Source organism: Furipterus horrens, unplaced genomic scaffold, assembly GCF_987537825.1.
Source record: "Furipterus horrens unplaced genomic scaffold, mFurHor1.1.pri manual_scaffold_4, whole genome shotgun sequence".
NCBI classification, from domain to species: Eukaryota; Metazoa; Chordata; class Mammalia; order Chiroptera; family Furipteridae; genus Furipterus; species Furipterus horrens.
In genome coordinates, this window is record NW_028327174.1 from 28,897,538 (window position 1) to 28,920,862 (window position 23,325).

Consider the following 23,325-nt stretch of genomic DNA (forward strand, 5'->3'; position numbering starts at 1 on the left):
TTGTAATTTCAGATTGGTCCTGGGAGGATGTTAGTGTAGCCTCCACTTACTTCTCCACCATCTTGGATCTTCTCAGCTCAATTTCTGAGGGTTCTGAATGATGGTTGTTATATCATTTAGTTGTGATTTTGATGTGGTTGTGTGAGGAGGGGAGCCATGTTTATCTATGCTGCCATCGTCTATCCTTCTTGTTTATAGTGTAATGAGATTGACAGACTCATTTCAATGTTGTGAATAATGCAAAATGCTTTTGTTGGGGATTCCAATGTACAACTTTTTCAACAGTCTGGGTGAATAAATACAAAATATTTTCAATGCCAGCTATTTCCGAGAACAACTTGACCCTACTTGCATAACATTTTTTATGAAGAAATACTATATTAAAAAAATTATTTAGGAGTAGTACAGAATATCTGTGGATGTAGGTAGATAATTTGAATTCAGTAATGTAATTGTTACAGAACCCCTGGGCTGTTCCACTTGAAAACAAACCCACGGGCTCTTTAGTTAGGGGTCCAATTGCCTGCCACCAGAATTACAACTTTGAATATTATAGTTGAGTGAAAAGAAAATTGTTTATTAAACAGTTACACATATCCTTGCCTCCCCTCTACCAAACCTGGCCAGTTTTAGGGAGGTCAGAAACACCGTTTCCCTACTTCCTAGGCACAGTTCAGCTTTACCAGCAGCTGCCAATCACTTAATCTGATTGGGGAGGTCCTTTCTGTGCTGTGGTGCCCTCCAGCTCTCAATGCAGGACCACCTGGATTCTCAGCCTCCTTGCAAACTGTCTTCTTCCTGCAAACTGCGTGGATCTCCTCTCCTTCTCCAGAGCACCTCTGCGAACAACCACCAGCGAGGGAGACAGCCTCAGAACATGCCCCCGCCCTAAAGTGTTCGCAGCTGCCTATATATCCCTGACTGCGTCCTCTGATGCAGTGGGTGTTGCCAACAGTTCTGACCATTCACAGAACCCCACGTAGGCTCTGTGTGCTTTCCATACCATCACCTGGTTCAAGACTCCTCCCATCCACCTGAGGCCTTGGAAGCATCCAAGCAATTTTACATAATGAAAGACACCAGCCATCAGCCTCAGTCATGTGGAGGCATTCTGAAAGCTGCTTCCTTCTCCCCATCCCCCAGACTCAAACTCCAGGGATTTTTCGACTCCTCTGTTTCTGTAACATTATAACAAAGATAAGTACGAAAAAAGTAAAAGGAAACGTGTTTGGAATAGAAGAGCCCATACATTCCAATAAGTGGTGCTAATCTACCTTTGCAAATTTGTTTACAGATATAGCTAGTTTACCACTCAGGGTGCTTTTCTCATACCTACCTATAAAAGATTAAGCATTTTTTCTGATGTGGAAATGGAGGCTTAGAAGGATCATGTAATATGCTCGAATTTTCTTTCCTTCTTGCTCTAGCTTTTGCTCGCTCTCCCTTTACCATTGAAAGAGAAACATCTATGAATGAGGAGCTCCTTACTCTATACTCTGTAAATTTCACATTCTTGCTCTATTCTATGTGCTGGCCAACCATTTAACTCCAGATTCTACTCCAAAACACTGAGTTTGTTCAGATGCAGACTCTCTTCCCTAACAGACAAAATTCCTTTTGTTCTGATCTTTTTTTCTCTCTGCTATTTCATTTAGCAGCTTTAAAACATTACTATTGATCTTCAGTTAAACCTGGCCTTACTATTCCTTTTTTTCTGATAAAAACAATAAGGCCTAGAAAATTTATGAGACTTCCCCAAATTCATTGAGATTCTGGGATTAACGGTTGAAATATGCCCCCTCCCCCACACCCAAATTTATGAGCTGCCGTTCTAAGTCTCAGCACTTCAGAATGTGACCTTATCTGGAAATATAAGGTCATTGTAGTTAAAATTAGTTGAGGTGAGATAAGTTGATATTGGAGTAGGATGGGTTCCTAATCCAACACGACTAATGTTCTTATTAAAATAGGGATTTGGAGACAAACACATAGGGAAAATACCGTGTGAAGATAAAGGCAGAGTTCAGACGAATTCTTGTACAAACCACAGAATTCCAAAGATTATCAGCAAACCCCCAGAAATGAAGGCACTAACTCTGCCAACATCTTGATTTTGGACTTGCAGCTTCCAGAATTGTGAGACAATACATTTCTGTCTTTCAAGGACCCAGCTGATGGCACTATATTATGGCAGCCCTGGCAAGCAAATACGAACTCCAGCTGAAGCACTCAGGTCCTGTGCGCTTTCTACTGTATCACAGCTACATTCCTTGATAGATGTTACTTTGACTTGGGTCTTTTATGGTCTAAGTTTCTGATGCAAGGGTTGGAATCTATCAGACATAGGCAGATTCCAAACCTTTCAAACAACATGTCTTTAATTTAAAGAAAGAAAGCGGGAGCATAGTAGATTAGAAAAAAGATTAGAAAAAGTGAATAGATTAGGAAAAAATCCCAGAACTTTCTTGGCATTTTGAATTTATTTATTTATTTGTTTGTTTGTTTTACCCTCCCCGAGGACATGCTTATTGATTTTAGAGTGAGGGGAAGGGAGAGAGTGAGAGAGGGAAACATCAATGTGAGAGAAACATTGATGGGTTTCCTCTCATACATGTCCTGGCTGGAGACTAAATCCGCAATCTAGGTATGTGCCCTGACTGGGTATCAAACCATGACCTTTTGGTTTATGGAAAGACACTCCAACCAAGTCAGCCACACTAGCCAGGGCCTTCTTTGGCATTTTAAGGAAAGTGAGAGTAGGCTCAGGGAGGTGGGACTATTAGGGTGGGTTTGCTAGGTACGATTCACCATTTGACTACGGTCTCTGGGAGGGCCTTGGCAGCGAAGTAAAAGAGAGGATATTTTCTTCATTAAGGCAAGAAGGAAGACATCAAAATCTTAGAGAAACTTACTGGTTGCTGTTCTCTGAAGGCTCAGCTTGACAGTGAGATATGCCATGAAATTAAACTCCTTATTATCTGCCAGCACGTTGAGATTCCAGAATGTCAGGGACCAGGTGGCAGCACTTAACCATCAGAGACAAGATGGATTTAACTACAGAACAAGAAGTAAATGCAGCAGATCAACTATGACAATCAGGGTTTGTTTACCTCCAGGAATCTGTGGTGAAGGCCAGAAGGTCATAGTATTCCTGAGAGTGAGACATAGAAACAGCTAACTAAGGTATTGCTCAACTGGTGTAATAAAAAATAAAATTAAAAACAGAGCTCGCAAGTAGAAGTTAGTTGCAATAATGGAGAATAGAAGCCCCTCATTTAATTTCCAAAGCCAAGTCAGTATACTGACGTAGATCACGTTGATTGAAAGGGAAGCTGAATCCCTTTGAGGAGAGACCTCACAACACCACCACAAGTGTATCCAGTGAACACTTCTCTGAATCTTCAGAAAAGGCCCTGTGCCTATTTACCAAAGAACAGTGAAAGGGGAATACAAAACTTTTTTCAAGGATGTTAGATTTGTGATGTGATGTGATATTTCACTCTAGTCCCTTAGTTAGAATGAGGGCTTATGGAGGTAGTAATTGGGTTGCTGACTTCACAGGGGTCCTGTGGATCCATGGCTTCAATCTGTGGTCATTTTCCCATTTTCTTAAAGTATAATTGGGACAGGCATGCTTAACTGCTGCAGAACTCTCTCATTGGCTCTCTGGTCCGTGGAAGGTCCATTATGATAGAAGGGGTCAAGTGGAAGTCCCTGTGACTGCCTCCATGCTTCAGACAGCATAGTGAATCAGAAGCAATGTTACATTCCAGGAGAGATGTAATGAGTACTTTCATTAAAGAGTTGAAGGATACAGGAACGGTGGTTCCTATTATATTCCTGCTCAATTCCTCTGCCTGGCCTCTGCAAAAACCCAAGAGATGATGACAGGTTCACCATAAACTTGTGGCCCCAGTTGCAGTGTCTTGTGTAGACTTTTTTACTGAAGCGATCAACATAACCTCTGGAACAAGGTGTGCAGCTATTAATTTGATACTCAGAGGCTCCAACTTCTCCAGTGGCTAGCCCGAGAGACCCAGTAAGCAGGATGGAAGTGTGGGGAAGTTAACCCCAAGGGTTGTACTTTGAGAGATGGAAGTCAGGACCATCAGATATTCTGCTTACCCTTCCTTTCCCCTAGATTCTTCCCAGCAGTGATTTCATTCTGCAATGTGGAGGTGATGCATTGGCTGGATTTTCTTGAAAGGCTGTGTTAATTTAGTACCAGACCGTCTTGTATTTGCTTTACCTTCTTCTCTGCTGCACTTGCCCCCACCTCTTCACCCCACTCTTGCCCTCACTCAAATGCTAGCACTTAGACTTTGCCTTAGACTCTGAGTTTTAGAACTCCTGGGATAAGATATTGCACTTGAGATATATTGAAAACTTGGACTATGTGAGTCACATTGCAGATGGTAAAGAGGGGTAGATGTATGAGATCATTAGAAGAAGTTTCTGTATTTGCTATTGCATTGGATTAGAATTGGAGAGCTGAGTGAGGCTAAGGAGGCAATTATGAAGACTTGGAAGTTCATAGCCTTGGCAACTGCTGAAATGATGCATTTAACTGAGATTTCAAAGACGAAAAGTTTAGAGAAAAGGTAATGAGCTGAATTTTGAATACATTATGCTTGAGGTAGCTGTGGGACAGCCAGATTTTGAAGTCTTTGAGGAAGTTGGAATGTATTCTTGGAGCTAAGATGGTGGCTTAGTAAATAAAAGGTTGAGGTCAGCCTACTACAGTGTAAATTTTTTATATACATAGATTCTTTTATGGCCACATTTCTGTCAGACATGTAGGTGTGTTTCAGCAGTGAATATAACACCTTTTGGAAAATAAATCATCCCATAGCATTTATTTGAATGTCTCTTGCCCTAAAACATTTTTACACTCCTGCCATTTATTTCTTCCATATCATCTATCATTTATCCTTTCCTGGCTAAGGCCACATTTATTTATCCACAGGGCTGGATCTGATGTGCTATCAGAGAGGTATCAGTAAGGCAGCTCTGTCTTAGGAAGTATCTCTTCTACTGCCTTGCTCAAGCTTGATTTTCACAATTAGTGGTTCTACTGTTGAAATGAAGGATGTAATTCATCAAAACTAGGTAGATCATTAGAGGGATTAGAGAGACTGAGAGTAGTAGATTTCCCCAAGGAAAGATTTTTATTGTAAAGAGAGGTGCTTGTGTGTGTGTGTGTGTGTGTGTGTGTGAGAGAGAGAGAGAGAGAGAGAGAGAGAGAGAGAGAGAGATGGGAGGTGCCATCAATGATGTGAAATGGTGGTTCTCTTTAGTAGTTAAGATCCCCGACTCTCATGTCAGGCACATGTGCTCAATCCTAGCCATGTGTTCCCTGGTTCTGTCACTGTGGAAAAGTTACTTCACAGAGGTTAATTTCACTGCATCTGTAAAAATGAGCATAATCATAGTAAATGCTGAGAGGGCTGTTGTTTGAATTAAATGAGATAAATAAATGAAGGGCACTTAGTTTATGTAACTGCTCAAAAATTATTAATAATATGTTTTAAAGTATGGATTGTGACTCCAAAGCCAGACATTACCCACCTTATAATTATGTCTGGAGAAGTCATTTTTGATCATGTATAACCATTTGCAAGTAAACTTAGATTTAGGATTAAAATTTTAATTAATTTATTTACTTTATAATTTAAATAAAGAGATTGGTTCCAAATGCCCTCTTCCTTCATTCCTGTGGAAATCTCATCAACCTGCCTCACTTCTTGGCTCACTGAGAAAGCAGCTTCTGCGCATTACAGTCTCACCCATTTTCTTGGACGATGTACTGTCTGCCTTATGTTTAAATATATACCATAAATTTCCATCTCTCAACATCAACATGGCCTTGACAATGGCAATGACTTCCAAATGGGACTCCAAATTCCATTCTTTTCTCCCTAAAATGTTCTCCTTTCAACACAGAGATCATATTTCAAAACTTTTATTTGATTCCTGTTTTGACTAGAGTAAAATTCAAACTTCTAAGCATGGCCTCTGAGGCCCCCCATTAGTAGTACTCCCATTGAGTACTTAACATAGAGTAGGTACTCAATAAATATTTGTTTAGTGAATGCACCTAAGGAGGTATTATTGCCCATTCACATCTCCAGGGTGTCAGAAAATGAGATAACCAAGGAGAGCACCACATGACAATAATTTACAAGATGTATCTATGCCTATAAGTAGTTAAAGTAAATATGAAGAATTTAACAGTTGAGAAAGCAGTGTGTGATATAACAAACACATTGCTTTTGTTTATTTGCCAGGGATTGTCTTAAGAAATTTAACCATATTAACTCATTCAACTGTCACCATAACCCCACAAAGTAGAAGCTGTTATTAATTTTTTATTTCATAGCTAAGGAAATGTGATGCTCAAGATCACATGGTTAGAAAATGCCAGGGCAGGGTATGAATCCAACCAGTCTAGTGCCAGAGCTTACAAACATGACCACTCCACTCTGTGGCTCTAAAGCAACCTGGCTTATCAATGTAACATTGGTCCTTGATGATGAAATTAAGACCCATATCTTATCCATGTTTACATACACTCAGCACTTAATCCATTGCCTTACCTGTCATGGTCATGGATCAAGTTGAATCAGATATTGAAGTTCCTAGAAATGCCAGCAGGGTAGTTGAGGAAAGAAAGGTACTAAAGTAGATGTTAAAAATCAACAAGTTAGTTGGGAGAATGCCCCAGAGATTGACAGGAAAAAATAATGATTAAGTTAAAATGGGGAGCATGGTGATAAGTACAAACAATAGGGTTCTTATGGAACCCAGGAAAAAAATAGGGCCAGAATGAATGTGTTTCCAGGGGAAAAAATGCCATTCTAAAGGAAGAGGGGAACTTGACTAGGGAACACAAATATATGATTAAATTGGCAAACACAACCTTTGGGGGGAGGAGAATGGCTCATTGGCTTCAGAACTTGATGGAAATATCATCTCTTGAGGCCATGCAATTTCCACTTCTCTGATTCCATATTTATCAAGTAATCTTCAAATTTAAATTCAACTTCTCAGTGTTTCAGGATATGGATAGGAAAGCACTAAGAAACAAAAAAGCCAAAACCACAATCAAGCTGTCTGCTTTAAAGCAGAATTTTCATGGGAAACTATTACATTTTTCTCTGTTACCGATTGAAGCAAAGCTGCTTGCGCACTTGATCTACACAATGAACTCTTCCAGGCTGTGTGATGGCACAAAGCTGATGGGAACATCATCCCTGTTCTTAGCTTACTTACAAAGTTGGGGCCAGATTGTATTGCTTTTTGGTATAAGTGTGAGCCTTATTATCATCCAGAGGAGCTGACCATTAAATTCCTTGACCTGTAGCTGTGGAGGTTCAAATTTGGACCCATATTGCCTTGTATTAATATGTCTCCACCTTAAATGCTCCTATATCCAGGACATAAACATTCCCTTTCAGAGAATTTGCTCACTTACCTGTGTTCAAATTTAATTTCTGCTCCTCCTTTATCCTGTGAACTCATTCTGATCAGTTGACAAACAGTAGACATTTTCCCAACTAAAAACTAAGGTAATACGTGGCCTCCCATGAGAGTAGCACCATAATGTTGATGCCATTATCCCTTTTTTAGTCGTGGATGTGGGGAAACTTGAGACAAAGGTTGTGTGATCCTTGCAGTAACTGAATTTTTAAAAAATATTTACTTGTATCAGAAAACCACAGAAGAATAAACCAGTTAAGCCTGCTTTAAGAATGTTCATTTTCAATCAAGAATTATGTAGCTTGGTAACTCTCTCATACACATGTGTGTGTCCACGCACACACATACACATAGACACACATGCAGACACCCATGCACACACAGCCTTCTCTCCAAGCATACCATTATATAATATTCCAATTTAATTGTACCCCTAACCCTGACTAGAACCACACAAATCACATAGAGTGATGATTCGGTCAAAGAGCATGGAGATAAAATTATTTCGAAAGACATGAATGAATTTGTTTACCACTGTGACCTTCACCCTTTGTCCTAATTGTGGCTCCTAACAATGTGCAATTTTCAGCATCAGTCCATGAGCTTGATGCATGGGTCCCTCCCCTAATAAGTTGACACAAAATACTTACGATTACGTAGATCTTAAGTATCAACTAGGATAAAGATGAAACATATTCAAAGACAAAGGGGGTGGAGTTTATCACACAATGGCTCAGTTTCAGAGATAAGGAATACATGCTTGATGGGTACTGCACTGCTTTGTACTCTTGCAACCGTGACTTTGCCCCCCAGGCTCACGTGGCAAGGCCTTAAATCGTCCTTTAGTCTTGATTGAAATCAGTGTAAATATGAGGTTGTTTTTTCTTGCCACCCCCTCTTCTGCTCCATTCCATGCCTTTTTCATAGTTAATATCTATGTGGAACGAATTCACCGCACTGTTTTTCAATTCGTACTCCCTAAAGCCTCCTCTGGAGTCATAAAACCATGAATAAGAGGAATTAGCAAACAGAAAGTCTATGATTTTAGAGTATCTGGGGGTAAATGGGAATATAATTAGGCTAGTGCTGGTTTACAATCAGGAGAGGGATTATATCTGCCTTTACTCTCTATGTACCAAGGTGGCCTGGAGAACTATGACTAATTTGGGGGAGAATTATCCCATCAGCCCATTGCTCTAGGTGAGCCTGTCTCTCTTCCCCAGCTGTGGTCACCCTACAGACCCTTCTTACAGAGAAAGCACCAGCTACCACCCCTGCTGCTTTGTAAATGCTCTCTTCAACCTGAAGGGATTGTGCTTAGAGCAAAGTGCAATTTTCATTTAGAAATGGGCTTCCAATTGTGTTGACACACCTCATTAGCTAAGCCCCACCTCTTTAGTCAGAGGCTTTCATACAAGTGTTAAGTACTGGAGGGAAAAAATCTAAGTAAAGGAAGAAAAGCTTCATTCTTCGCCTAAACAAATAAGAGGGGACAGAATTCCTTATTGAAATAAGTCCCTTGTAATTCTAAGGTTTATTTTTATTGTGCTTGCTATTGTTTTTATTTTATTTTTCTTCACTAGGGTAGGAAGTCATTATCTGTAGATGACGAGAGTGAGGTTAGATATGGTTTTGGCTTTTTAAAATTACAGAAAAATTGCTCAATATTGTTTTTCTCTATATGGCTTTCACTACTGTGCATTCTTTCATTGTCAGGTGTGCCATTTGGAAGCACTCAGTTAAATTTATTTTATCAGCTTCTGCTGAGGGCATATTTGGCACTTGATTTTACTTATTGGTTTATCTGAGGACTTGTTTTTCATCTGTCTGAGGGAATATATGTACTGATAACCGAAGCAGGTGTTTAAGTGTTTGGCAGAGTTTGGCACTTGGAAGAGAACCAACCCAGCTTGGGCCATGTCCTGTGGTAGTAAATTTCAACTCCACTCTAGGTTTCTCTTGCTCATTGATGATTTACGTGTGAGGAAGAGCATCTAGGATGTTCTATTGACTTAGATGACTCTGCCATCCTCAGAAATATTTAATGAATCAATTCCCATCATAAGACCAGGCTGGAGACAATTGCTTGTCTGTTTTGTTCTTTTTCTTCTTGCTTCTTTTTAAGCACTTTCCTGAGAAAGAGAATTGCATCATAAACCTGCTGCATGCAATTAATATGTGCTACTTGCCTTTTTCTGGGCACTTTTTTATGTTTCATGATCAGCTTTTGCTAACAACAGAAAAGGAGAGAAAATGTTGAGAGAGAAACCCTTTATGTGACAAACCATATTGTCAAACATTTCCAGAAAAAACACAGCAGCAGAATGGTGGCAACATGCAGTGGAAGAAGCACTAATGACCACCGCAGATAACATCATACATTTAATTTCCTTAAGTTATTTATTTACAGGTTATAATTCTGAAAAGCATATTCTAGAATGCTATTTGAGTAAATTGATAGGTTTCAGAACACTAACATTTTTCTTAGCAAACTCAGTGCCCCCTGTCTAGGTTTCATGGGATTTTTTTTTTTTTAAAGCTCTCATTTTACATCCTTTTCGGTTGACCTATTTGTAAACTATAATTTTGCTTTATTCCAATATTGGCTGTCTCTAGTGATGTTCCTAGATATATCAAAGAATGATTTTACTTTTGAATTGCACCACCTCATCTAAGACAACCAACAAGTAGCCCACCACCTGAAACACATATCCTATTCTGCCCATAAAACATTCCCTGTGATTCAGGAGTTCTGTTAATGTCTTTATGTACTCATTTAAGACATGAAGATACCACAATAATTCTAATCACAATGATCATGGGGGTAAAATCCCCCAGTGCAGTGTTTCCAAAGTATAAGAATCACCTTCTTGAAAATGTAGATTCTAGCCTGAAACTAGACAGGTTTGAATTAGAATCTCCAAAGGGGAGGGTGCCCAGAAATCTGTAGTTTTGACAAGAGTTCACTGTTACTATCAGACAAGTTTAGGAAACACATCTCTGTGTCTAAGAGCTACTGATATAGGGGAAAGAGAATGGTCTATGAAGAGAGACAACCAAGGGCTTGAGTTTCTGCTTTATCATTTAGTAAATATAAAGCATTTGACAAGTAAGCTTCCACAAGTCTCACTTGTCTAATCTGCAGATTAAAGATAATACTAATATTCAGGGGCTGATATTAAAATAGTGGATCATCAGAATGGCATGGCAGGAACCAATCAGAATCACCACCGGCCAGAGCACTGTGCTAGAGGTCAGTTGTCGTTCAACTGCTGGATTGTGGCGGGCGGGGTCGGGGGCGGGAGAGCCTGGGTAGCTGGAGGACTGAAGCAGTGGCTAGTTACTAACCCATGAGCAAGTGTTACAGTATTTTCAAGTGTTACAGCCGACTATCAGCCCTGTAAAAATTAAAAGGTGGTTGTGACTATTAAAAATAACACTTGAAAACACAGGGTCTAGTACTTTGGAAGGATTCAACAAAAAGAAATTACTATTTTCATGAATGCTTTTTTTATTATTTATGTGACATTTGTTATACTCAGGGTATGGAGCTGAATCAGATCAAAGAATTCAGAACCAAGAGTCCAAAGACACCTCAGGGTTTCTAAAATCGGATTGTAACTAGATTATTGATCTAGCCTTGGGAGGAAAGGATGTGACTCTAGAAAGGGAATATAAAATTGGGACATGTTGCCAAAAGAAAAGAACAGCCCACGTATGAAACCAAGGATAGAGTGAATCTCATGTGTCACATTAAGCAGAGGTGCAGCAGGTAGTTATTATAGTGTCAACAGAGACCCCCATCTCAGTAAAGAGAGCTGGCAGAGATCCCAAAAGGGATGTATTCAGATAATCAGGAGTTGTCAAAAACCTAGATTCACGGATGGGTCACAAAGTAGGTGAAGGACCAGGTGATAACCAAAGGAACCCAGCCTTGCAGAAGCTTGTCTGTGCTAGTCACAGTGTCGCAACAGGGAACAAATTGATCTCACCTGGAGGAAAATCATTTTAAGTACGAACTATTAAATTCCTCTGCCTAAACACTGGGATGCTTGCACCGTATGGGCAAGTCGTAGCCTATATGTGGACCTTTTTCCTAACAATAATCTGATCTACACGGCCAGAGCCATGCACAGTGTTGCAGACTCCAGGGAGTTACTGAGAAAGGAGTAGGTGAGAGACGGCAGCCCTGATTTGCACAGGGGCACTTCCGGGAAACAGAAGTCAGCGGCTTGGGAGATGTCCTTTGGTGACATGTCAGCCTTTTTCTCCCCATACTCACCAGCTCTTTCTGCCTCTAGCCCATTGTCCTCTCATTTATTGACATTTGGACCGGAAAAACTGTAATTGTGTGGAAGCGTATCTCCATTACCCTGGGAGAGGATTATATCCACTTATTAAATGGCAACAGAGTGATTTGTAGAAAGCTTAACTGTTTTTTATGAATTGCATTTTTTAATTACTAGACTTTTTTAGAGCAGTTTTAGGTTTACAGAATTATTAACCTGAATGTACAGAGTTCCCATACACCCCTTCTCTTGCACATTTCTCTATTATTAACATCTTGCATCGGCGTGGTAAGTTTATTACAATTGGTGGACAATACTGATACTAACTAAAGTCCATTGTTTACATTAGGGCTCACTCTGTGTTTTATTTATTTATATATTTTTAAATCATTTAAAAATGTTTTCCATTAAAGTTGACATACAATATTATGTTAGTTTCAGGTGTACATCCCAATGATTAGACAGTATATAATTTACTAAGTAATCATTCCAATATATCTTGTATCTATCTGACACCATACATAGTTATTAGACTATTACTGATTATATTCCCTATGCTGAACTTTACATCCTCATGAGTATTCTGAAACGACCTATTTGTGCTTCTTAATCCCTTGAACTTTTTCACCCATCCCCCCAATTCCCCTCTCATCTGGCAACTGTCAAAATGTTCTTTGTATCTGTAAGTCTGTTTTTGTTCTGCTTGTTCGTTTATTTTGTTTAATTGAATACACTAGACTTAAGGTAGTGACAGCAGTGTGGCCTGTAACCCTGTCATTGAACTAGGACTAGAAGGCAGAGCCCAGCTGCTGGCACCTCCATGGAGCTGGGAGAGCCACCAGAGCCAACACTGAGAAAATTGTGTTTTGTAACCCACAGCAGTATTGATTACCTCTCCTGCCTTTTGTGGGAACCAGAAAGCAGAAGTAGCAGAAGGCTGGCCAGGGGCAAGTAGAAAAAGGAGATTTCATGTAGTTCAGGAAGCACCAGGGAGGGGAGCATCTATTGAATGGGACCTCTGGGTCCCAGGCTACCTTTCGTAACCTGCCTCTACCTCCATTTTCCTCTGGCAGTGTTGATGTGGAGCAATCAGGGACCTTTCTTCACTCCATTATTAGCAAACTCCAAAGAGAAGTTTTACCAAACTGCTTCCTGGTTGCCTCCATTTCTAAAGTTTGAGCTGGTGATTAGAGTTACTTACAAGGTGGGTACCTTGTACTCGATGACTTAAATAATGTGTATTTATTTATATCTTTAAATAAGTTTCTTTAGGCACCTACTGTTCTAAGAAGTGTCACAGTTAAGCTGAAGGGGGTGAGTTCAGGCTGGAGAGACAGTTTCTGTTTCTTGAGTTTAAATTACGTCCTTGACACTGTAAAACATTACAGATACATCACTATTGTCAATTGTGTACCATTCATATATTTTTGCTACTTCATTATTCAGAATTAAGTTAAAAATTCTTTTTATTGTGTCTTAATGTTTGTAAGATGTGGACAGATCAATATTTCTAGCCCATGCACACACTACCTAAGGGCTATGAGTCATATTTGCTTTGAAAGAAATAGCACTTAAGGCCTGTCAGTCAAGTCAGTTGTAAGAAACATAGAACTCTTTAAGAATTACTCTGCCTCCTCCTCACATCTAAATATAGCTAACCAGTTGGAGTGTCTAAGAAAGATAGCACCACAGTATTTCAAAAATGGTGCAATTGCAATTAATCAATGCAAATAAAAAGCTCAAGGTCTTTTTACCTACACATATCAAATATATAATCTTTATTAAGTTAAAAATTATACCACAACATGAATAAGGAATATATGTAAGGAAATGACCCAGTTTCCTAAAGTCATTTGTATAACAATATTGTACTGTTTTGTTTTAATAGGTCTGTATGCCCAGGTGGGGGAGCACTGGGCAGGGTGTGGGAAAATGGGATTCCTAGTCTCCCCTTGGCCATTGCTAACTGCATGACCTTTAAAAACTACCGCGTTCATCTCTTCCTTCCTGAGGTCTCAGTCTCTTTTCAGACTACAAGTTAAGGACTACATATTAAGAATTAACTGTATGTTTTCAGATTTACTCACTGTGTCTCTGTGAGAGGTTGGGTTAATCTCAATACAGTCTGTTATAGAAGAAATCCTCTATTAACACTAAAACTGGCTTGCCTAATTAATACCTGCTTACTGTTTCTGAAAGTAAATAAAAGTAAAATTGTTCCTCTGGTATTTAATATGCTAACAACATAACACCTATTTATCCACTGACTACTTACCTTATTTTCATCACTGTGCTAGGTGTATAGATAGTTAATCTTCTCCCTGTATAAGGTTTCATTTACCTGTCCCATAATTTATATTTGCAAAGTGATATTTGGATTCTTCTGGCATATTACTGTCAAGGGTGCCAATAAAAGAACCATACTGTCCCCTAATATCCTGATTATATTTGTATCAGTGTCTGTAGAGGTTGTATCAGCAGACAGAAGAATGGATTGTACCATTAAATTAGCACAATTTTGCAGCACCGTCTGGCAGAAGCTCACACTTAATCCAAGAGGTTATTCAACCCTATCCAATATGATTACTCTATAAATATTTGCCCAAGCTCAGCACTAGCCATTATATCACTAATCACACACAGGTTTGTTATAGCAAAGACCCCCCAGTGTCAGCAATTTGAAAAACAAAGCTAATTAGTTTTGATGTAGAGATGGGCAGACTTATTAAGTTGAAGTGAACAGTTCACATAGTATAGCAGATATTTAGAGCACATGTGAATATGAAGAAGATTCACAATTGTTTGTGTAGGATTTTGATAAGGAATGGGAAACTTTGCTGGCTAAGAATACGGACATATGTGACAATCAGTGGTAATGACCAGTGAGGGCTGGATTAGGGGTGGGGCAATGGAACAACCCCCTTAAAAATACTGCTCTAAATAAATATATATTAAGTAAACACTGTTCTTTCTATACAACCAGCTTTAGGATAAATCCATTGCTTTCCCTTCCAAACAGACCCCTGCTCCTAAACTAGAAAATTCTGGTACCAACAGTGGTGTTGACCATATAAATTGATTTGGGGGAGGGTAACAAAGGAGCCCTTTAGCCCTACATTCCTTTAGTCTACTGTGTTATTTGAAGTATTATTATTATGAAATCTATTTCTCCTTTACAGATGAGGAGACTGAGACCCAGTGGGGTTAAATAACTTAGCTATGGTCATCTCTCACTCTCTCCCATTGACAACCAGAATCTTCTGCTCACAGATGAGATCCCAGGTAAGTTGTTCTCTTTTTGGAAGGGTCATTTGCCTCCTCTGCGAAGTAAGAGGAACAGGCAAGATCACTGATCTCTTAACATTTTTAAAAAAATTATAACATCCTATTAATAAAAAAAATTCTTGAAGCTTTTATTCTTTAGCATATATTTATTATAAGTCATACAAGGTCTGTCTGGAAAAAGTCCAGCCATTATTTATATAACAAGAACAGTTTGTACAATGTCAATCTAACCCGCCAGCCAAGGAGAGTGGGCTGGAATGTGCATGCATGAACAATGATGACTTCATTGTACCAGTCAGTGGGGCTATGGGTGCCATTGAGTGAGCATATGTACTGTGTGGTCATTGCATTCAAAATGAGTGATGGGGTAGATCAACAAATCTACATCAAATTTTGCTTTAAGCTTGAACATTCCTGTCTGTGGGGAACTATTCAGATGACTCAGAAGGCCACAGCTATGTGCAACTGGTAATTGGCAGCTTCATCACAACAATGCATCTGTCATGCATCATGTTTCCTGCAGAGTTTTTTGACAAAATATCAAATCACCCAGGTGACTCAGCCCTGCTACAGCTCAGATTTGGTGCCCTGTGACTTCTGTTTTTTCCCAAAACTAAAATCATCTTTGAAATAGAAGAGATTTCAGAGTATTAATGAGATTCAGGGGCAGCTGATGGCAATTGGGAGAACTGTGTGAGGTCTCAGGTGCCTACTTTGAAGGGGATTAAGGGGTCACTATCCTATGTACAATGTTTATTGTATCTTGTATCTTCTTCAATAAATATCTCTATTTTTCATATTACATGGCTGGATACCTTCTGGACAGACTATCTATCTATCTATCTAGCCCTTTGTGAATTTATTTGTTAAATGATAAGCTTATTTCTTTCTTAAATTTTATGCTGAAAATATATGAAATATAAATCTTAAGGTATTTTCTCCTCAACTGCATGAATCAAGATTCCTTTGTAGCCCACCTTGAAAACTACTGGACTAGGTGATCTCTACAAGTTCTAAAACTATGATTCTAGGTTGCCTGTTCAGCTTTGTATATTATATTCATAGAAAAAATGCATTGATGAAAATCTTATTGGCATGGGTAAATTACAATAGGGGAGACAGAGAAACCTGAAAAACTAGGCCAGGAAAGTTTAGTTGAGAGCCCTGAGCCATGCAATGTGGGGAAAGTGGGAGCTCAATAAATTGGGAAGAAGTAGAGATGAAAGGAGATGATAATGATAGCAATAATAATAACAATAACAATAATACAGTAAAATACTTTCTATGTTCCAGGGCCTGTTATAATAATTTTACATCTATTTCTTTTAATTATCACAGCAACCTAATGAGGTACAAACTATTATTATTTCTAAATAATAGTGACAGAGAAGGCAGAAAATGAGAAACAGAAAGGTCAAGTAACTTATTGAAGGTCATAGATCTGTTAAGTGGCCAAACTGAGATTCAAGCCCAGTCACTTGGTCTCAGAAATGAATTATAAAAGGAAGCATAGTGCACAGAAGGTCGTAGAAAATGTCTAAGTTTTAGTGGATATTTATCCACTGTCTTGTTAGGGGCCAAACATCCCTACCTCATTCTTAAAACTATTCCCAATTCTCCCAACCAATATTTTGATGGGGTTGGCTCTCATCCCTGATTTTGGAGGTTTACTCAGTAGTTGTATTAGTCAGGGTTGTATAGAGTGACAGACCCAGTAGGATGGATAGAGATAGATGACAGATAGATAGAAAAAATGATAACTGTGTGATGATAGGGACTGGGAAGTGCAATATCTTCAGTGTGGACTGGCAGCTTGGAGACTCAGGAGAGCCAATGGATCTCATGAAGATGTGTGGTGTAGGTAAAGACTGAAGACAGTCTGCTGGAGGATTCCTTCTTTCTCTGGGAGGCCAGTCTTTCTGTTCTCTTTTGTTCTCCAAATAATTGAATAAGGCCCACCCACAGTACGGAAGATAATCTGCTTATTCAAGGTTCACTAATTTAAATATTAATCTCATCCAAAAACACCCTCCTAGTTGACACATAAAATCACTCACCACAGCAGTGTAAGCCATTCAGTGTATTTTATCTACCTAACTTTAGAGATGGATACCTGACCCAGTTAACACCAATGAGGGCCATGAAAGATTACCTTTGTGACTTAATGTGTTTCCAGACATAGAACTCTCTTGCAAATATGAGGTGAGAGGTTTCCTGAAATGTAGACAATGCCAAGAAAGCAAAGCAGAGTAATAGAGAAAGATCCCAATTTTATTTTTATAAAACTTAACATAAGCCCTTATAAAAACCAGATTTATCTGTGGAATACCCAATTATGTGAGTTAATAAATTCTTTTAATTGAATTTGGGTTGGGTATTCTTATATTTGTAACTTAAAAAGTTCTAACAAATACATAGAGAGAAGTTAGGCAGGGAAGGAGCTCAAACTTTTTGAGGTCAACCTCAGATTGTAGGCAGATACCATGAACTTTCATAGAAGGACCATTACAGCTGACCCTTAGACAGAGCCAGGATAGCACTACAGACATTTTCAGGGTTTTCCAGGTGTAGGGAAAAGCTTGGCTGACCTTTTCTGCCAATGAGCTATTCCCTATGTCATGATTTTACCTAAGGGTCACTTAATGACTAACAAATAAAGAGAAAAATGTGGCCACATAGCAGTTCAATCAAAACCAGAAATCTTGGAGGATTTGCAACTGAAATTATCATAATATATTCTATAAAATAATTCATCTTAACTCCAGTGGAAAAATATTGCAAGAATCAAGGGATCCAGAAAAAAAGAAAAAAAAAAGAAAAAAGAAAAAAAAAGAATCAGAAGATAAAAATGTTTCACTTTTTTCCCAGTCCAGGTCAGTTTCCCTGTATTTCTGACCATTCTTTTGCTCACATTATCCCACTCCTGTCTATCCAATGGCACCAAAAAGGACTGTCTTCTTCGAAAACACTTTTCTGTTTATTTTCACCCATATTGATCTTTCTTTTCTAAACCATCGAAGCTGGTATTGCCTATTCTACTCATTTGAGCACTTAGTCATTTGTTGTCTTACATTATTACCTTGTAGACTTGTGTACATGAAAGAAAAAGCAAGAGAAAGATGTATCATTCCATTTCATTCTTAGAAGACCAAGACAGAATGTACTCAAGGATTTTCCCTATGGGTTGAGCAAAGAAGAGAAAACAGAATGGGGGGAAATCTAGATGTGTTGCTTAGGCTGGGGGTCATAAATGGAGGCTGGAGTGCTTTCAACTGCAAAATCAGGCCAAATGTGGAAGAGACAGAAAGATGTAAGTACCTTCAGGTCCAAACAAATCTTTGCTGTCTGTCAAAGAAGGAGCAATGTTGCAAATAACAGCCCAGGAATTGAAGATGAGCCCTAGGAAGTAAGGAAATAGCCACTGGGTGACAGAAATATCTGGCAGAGAAACATTTCTTGAAGTCTGGAATGAAAGATGGACTCCACACATTGAAGACTAGGGTGTAAACAGAGGGTAGGGTTCAAATTGGATGAACATCAAAATTGGGATTTAGGTTAGAGAAATGTAATGCTCTAAAATAATAGCAAGCAAGAATTAGGACAGTATGATATAATAACCAGAAACTTAGACTTAGAAAATGTAGGTTCTAATTATTAGCAGAATGATATTGGGCAGGTATTATAATCTTTCTGTACCTTAGTTCTTTTTTTGGTAAAATGAGAATGTTGGACTAGATGAACCTCCAGGTTCATGAGGGTTAGTCAAGGATTTTCTAATAAGGAAGCACATATTTGCACTCACTAATCAGTAAAGATTTTAGACCATCTGAGAAACACTTTGTTGTCAATTATTTTAAATATTAAAGTGCTGTGTTAGATTTCATTTGAAAATAACTCTATCACTTGACCTTATGCTACTAGAGTTCCTTTTTATTATATCAACATGAAAGCAAAGATTATTTATCTTTCCAGCAAATAACCCTAGATGATAAGTGATTTGTGCTTTATTGATATCACTTCACACTGTCTTGTGAAAAAAAAAGGCCTAAAGTAACTTGGTGAAAGACGTAATCAAATATTTGAATTTCTGATGAAATATATTTATTATTTCATTTTTACATTCAAAGAAGTACATATTATGATGGACATTTAAAAAATCAGAGATAAGTGTAAGGAAGAAAATGGAAATCATATGGATATCTTTAAACCAGAGAAAACATTTAAAACCATCTTTATTTTTGCTTCCAGTCCTTGTATGTGTGTGTGCATGCATGAACGTGTGCACATTGCTTTTCATCAAACTTAGGGCCATGTATTTATATACTATATGCTATATATTTAAGGTAAGTACAGATAGTCTAGTAGGAGCATTAAATATTTAATAAGAAGGTAAATATAATCTGCTACAGGAGTTCAGAGAGAATGAAATCACTTTTCACTGGGTTTCAGAATTAAGGGACAATAGGAGCTAGGAGAGGCTATATGCATTTTAGATAGATTGATGTGAGAAAGAAGATAATCTTAGATGAGAGAACAGAGTTGAGGTGTAGCAATGGAAACAAGTGCAAAGTGTATCAATTAACCAACTCCAGAGTAAGCAATGCATTTGGACTCTTCCCCCTCATCTTCTACTTTCTCAGCCTGGCCTGGAATTGCCTATACAGTTAAAATATCAATAATTTGTATACTTATTTGTCATCAAAATATCTTGGCATTTATAAGCAATTGCTGAAAGAGATGATAAAGGATGGAAGTTTCACAGTCTTGACAGACAGTGTCCTGTCACTGTCAGACCTCATGTGAAGCAGGAAGCAACTCTTTTAACCACAGTAAGGGATTTGAACTCCACCCCTATCTTCCCTATCCCCTGTAAGAGAATAGAAAGTCATTGATCTTACAAAGAGTTGGCAGTCTTGGAGAGCATCATCATTCCACAGCTAGTCAGCCTTAAAGATGGAATGGGGAAAAAAACCAACCCTCCCACGAAGGTCATGTATAGACCCCCATATATATAGACTACATGATGAGCAAGTGTCTGAGTAAAGACTGAGACTTCACAATAAGGATTCTAAAACAAGATGCAGCATAGGTTTAGCTGAACAAAATTAGAGTAGCATGTAAAGGAGAAAAACCCATTCTGAGTCATCTCCAGTTATTGAGTTATTGAATACAAATATTGTCAGTTTTTTTGCAAGGAGGAATTAACACTGTGATCAGAGTCTGTTGGTTGTTCACTGTTTATGAGTTGTTCAACCAAGACACGGCTGTGTTCAAGGGGCTCGACCTTCTCAACCTGTTGGTAGGAGCCCAGCTCAGCACCTCTCCTAACTTTCTGGAGGAAAAACAACTCCCTAAGACTTCAGAGAGAATTGGATACTCTCTTGAAGACTGTATGGGAAAAGAGGAAGTTGGTTACAATACACACGAGGCCTAACATCCTGATCAAAGTCCTCACTAACCACATCTGTCCTTCCTCTGAAGTTCCTCTTCTTCACCAGCCACCTCAGCTCTTTCTCAGCCCTTTCCCCAACTGCTCCTGCTGACCTATTGGTCTGGTTTCAGCTCTAAGAACCCTCTCCTCTTTTAATTTATCTTTTGTTTACCGTAGAGCTACTGAAAGTCTCTTTTTTAGTTGCCTACTTCTCTTGAGGGTATCAGGAAATTATAAATTATACACTTTCCTTAATACAAATTTTACAAGTTTACATATGTGTACTAAGATTTATTTTTATTTTCAAAATATTTACCTAATGATTTTCAACTAATCCTTCATACACTTCAGTGAAAGAAGCTTAGTTATACATAAGCACTCCTTTAATTACTCTAATAACTAGGTGCAGGTCCAGCTTACCTCACTATTACAGTCAAAATTTTGACATCCCAGAAGTTGATCAAACCAGGTAAGAAGACTCATTCCATTTCTCACATACTTTGCTTTTACTGCAACATTATGTATTCTATAGTTGTAATTGGAAAGCTAGACCTATCAAAATCATTAAGTTTCTTAAATTCTACTACAAGTTTCCAGTATAAGAGTGGCTAGATCAGAGCTATGCTTCAGGAAGTCTAAACAGCCAGTGCTATACTGATGGGGAGAGAGGCTAAAATTGGAGAATCCAGTTAAAACTTGTGGTAATATTTCTGTGGTCCCTTGAAATGTGTCCATTGAAGGGAACCTAGGATAATTCTCCAAGTTCTAATGCAGCTGGATGAGGCATTTTCTTTTTTTCTGTATATTTTGTTATTTCCCATTTGGTTTTATACCTAGAAAGGGATTATTTTATAAAGTTGATATGAGTAGTTCGATCAATGGAAAAGCAGAACTCTTTTTTAAACTTAATAAGTTGATATTTTTTATTTATTAATCAGTAATAATAAATATATTAGTATGAATTCATTTTGGAGAGTCTGAACACTTTCCTGAGCCAATAAATCTGAAATATTGAAACTATTTCAACATTAGATGAAATATTTGAATACAAAATATCTAAAGACAGAGGTATCTGTGAAGCATCCTGGTCAGCCATGCTTCCTCCTACCCTACTTTATATATTTTTAATTCCCATATGGCCTTTCAAGGATACTTAATCTTTGTTCCTCAGTTTCCTGTCTATGCAGAGAAGATAATACTTGTCTTAAAGTATTGCTTTAAGAATCAAATTATCAGTAGAAGAAAAGAAACGTGTAAAAAAATTAAAGTACTACACAAATTTAAAAGGATGAAAAGTCAACTAAAGTTTGTAAACAAATTGTTTGGCCCTATGTTCCTGATGAGTCATACTGACTGTGCTGAAGGGTAAAATACATTTAATTTATATAAAATGTATGTTTCTATCTATTAATGTTTGCTCTAGTGAGCTCCATTCTTGGGCTTTTAATAAATCTGGGAATTTATCTAAAGAAGCCTGAAATACTAAATCGAAGGAATATATGCACCTCTATGTTTATTGCAGTGGTATTTACAATAGCCATGATTTGGAAGCAGCCCAAGTATCTATCAGTAGATAAGTGGATAAAACAGCTATGGTAAATTTACACAATGAAATACTACTTGGCTGTAAAAAAGAAGAAAAATTTACCCTTTGTGATAGTATGGATGGACCTGGAGAACATTTGCTTAGTGAAATAAGCCAGTCAGAGAAAGACAATTACCATCCGATTTTACTCATATGTGGAATCTAATGAACAAATTGAACCGACAAGCAAAATAGAGACAGACTCATAGATAGACAGCAGGGTGACAGCTCTTGGGTGGGGGAATTTTGATGGGGGCATGGAGAGATCAAGCAAAAAAGAAAAAGAGAGAAAGAACTCATGGACACCGGCAACAGTGTGGTGATTGCAGCGGGGAGGGTGGTGGGTGGAGGTAGAAGAAGGTATAGGGGGGATAAATGGTGATGGAAAAATACAATAGAATAATGTAAAAAATTAATAAATAAAATAACCTTTAAAATGTTGAGAAACATTTGTATTACACTTAAATTATTTCTAGGATAACATTTTTAGTTGATATAAATTGTTAACTCTATCAAAGTTTTATTGAATGGCCGGAAAGATGTCCAAGCGAGAGAATAAAATCAGATGTTCTCAGTTTGGGGTAAGTTGTTCTCTGAACACCAGAAATACAATCCTTCTTCATACGATTTAATAATCTCAATGGCCAAGTCTCCCTTTTCCAGCACTAACGCTGTACTTCAGCCTTGCGTGAAAATCCGTGCTGTTGTTCCCACTGATATATCTCTTCTAGGAAGAAACAGGTTTTCATTTCCAGGACTGTCAAATGCGGAGCTTTCACAGGGATTCAAAGATTCCCTCTATTATTGCACATCATAGACCTCATGCCTGTAGCTTGAAAATAGAAGTCTTTGGTGTAGATATTTGCTTGTTTGACAGTTCTGTTCTAAATCTTGAAACTGGTGGTACTGTAAAGTGCCTGTCTGACTATGGTATACCAGAGCTTAGTCATGCAAAATAGTTATTGTGCACGGTTGCTTAGGTTCCTTAGCTGAAGTCAATAGCTCCATGCGAAACACAACATAATACCAAGATCTAAAGTTACTAAATCAAAAACTGAGAAAAAAGAATTGTAAAGAGGTTTGGCAGGATAAAAAAAATAGCTTCTACATGATTTGCCAAGTGATTTCTCTCAGCACATAGAAGGTTCTAATATTTCTAAAAGGGGCTCCATGATAGAAATGGGGGTAACTTTTATTAGTACATTCTGGTAATTGTCAGTGAGTTTATATGATGTCAAAGAAACCAAAGCAATTAT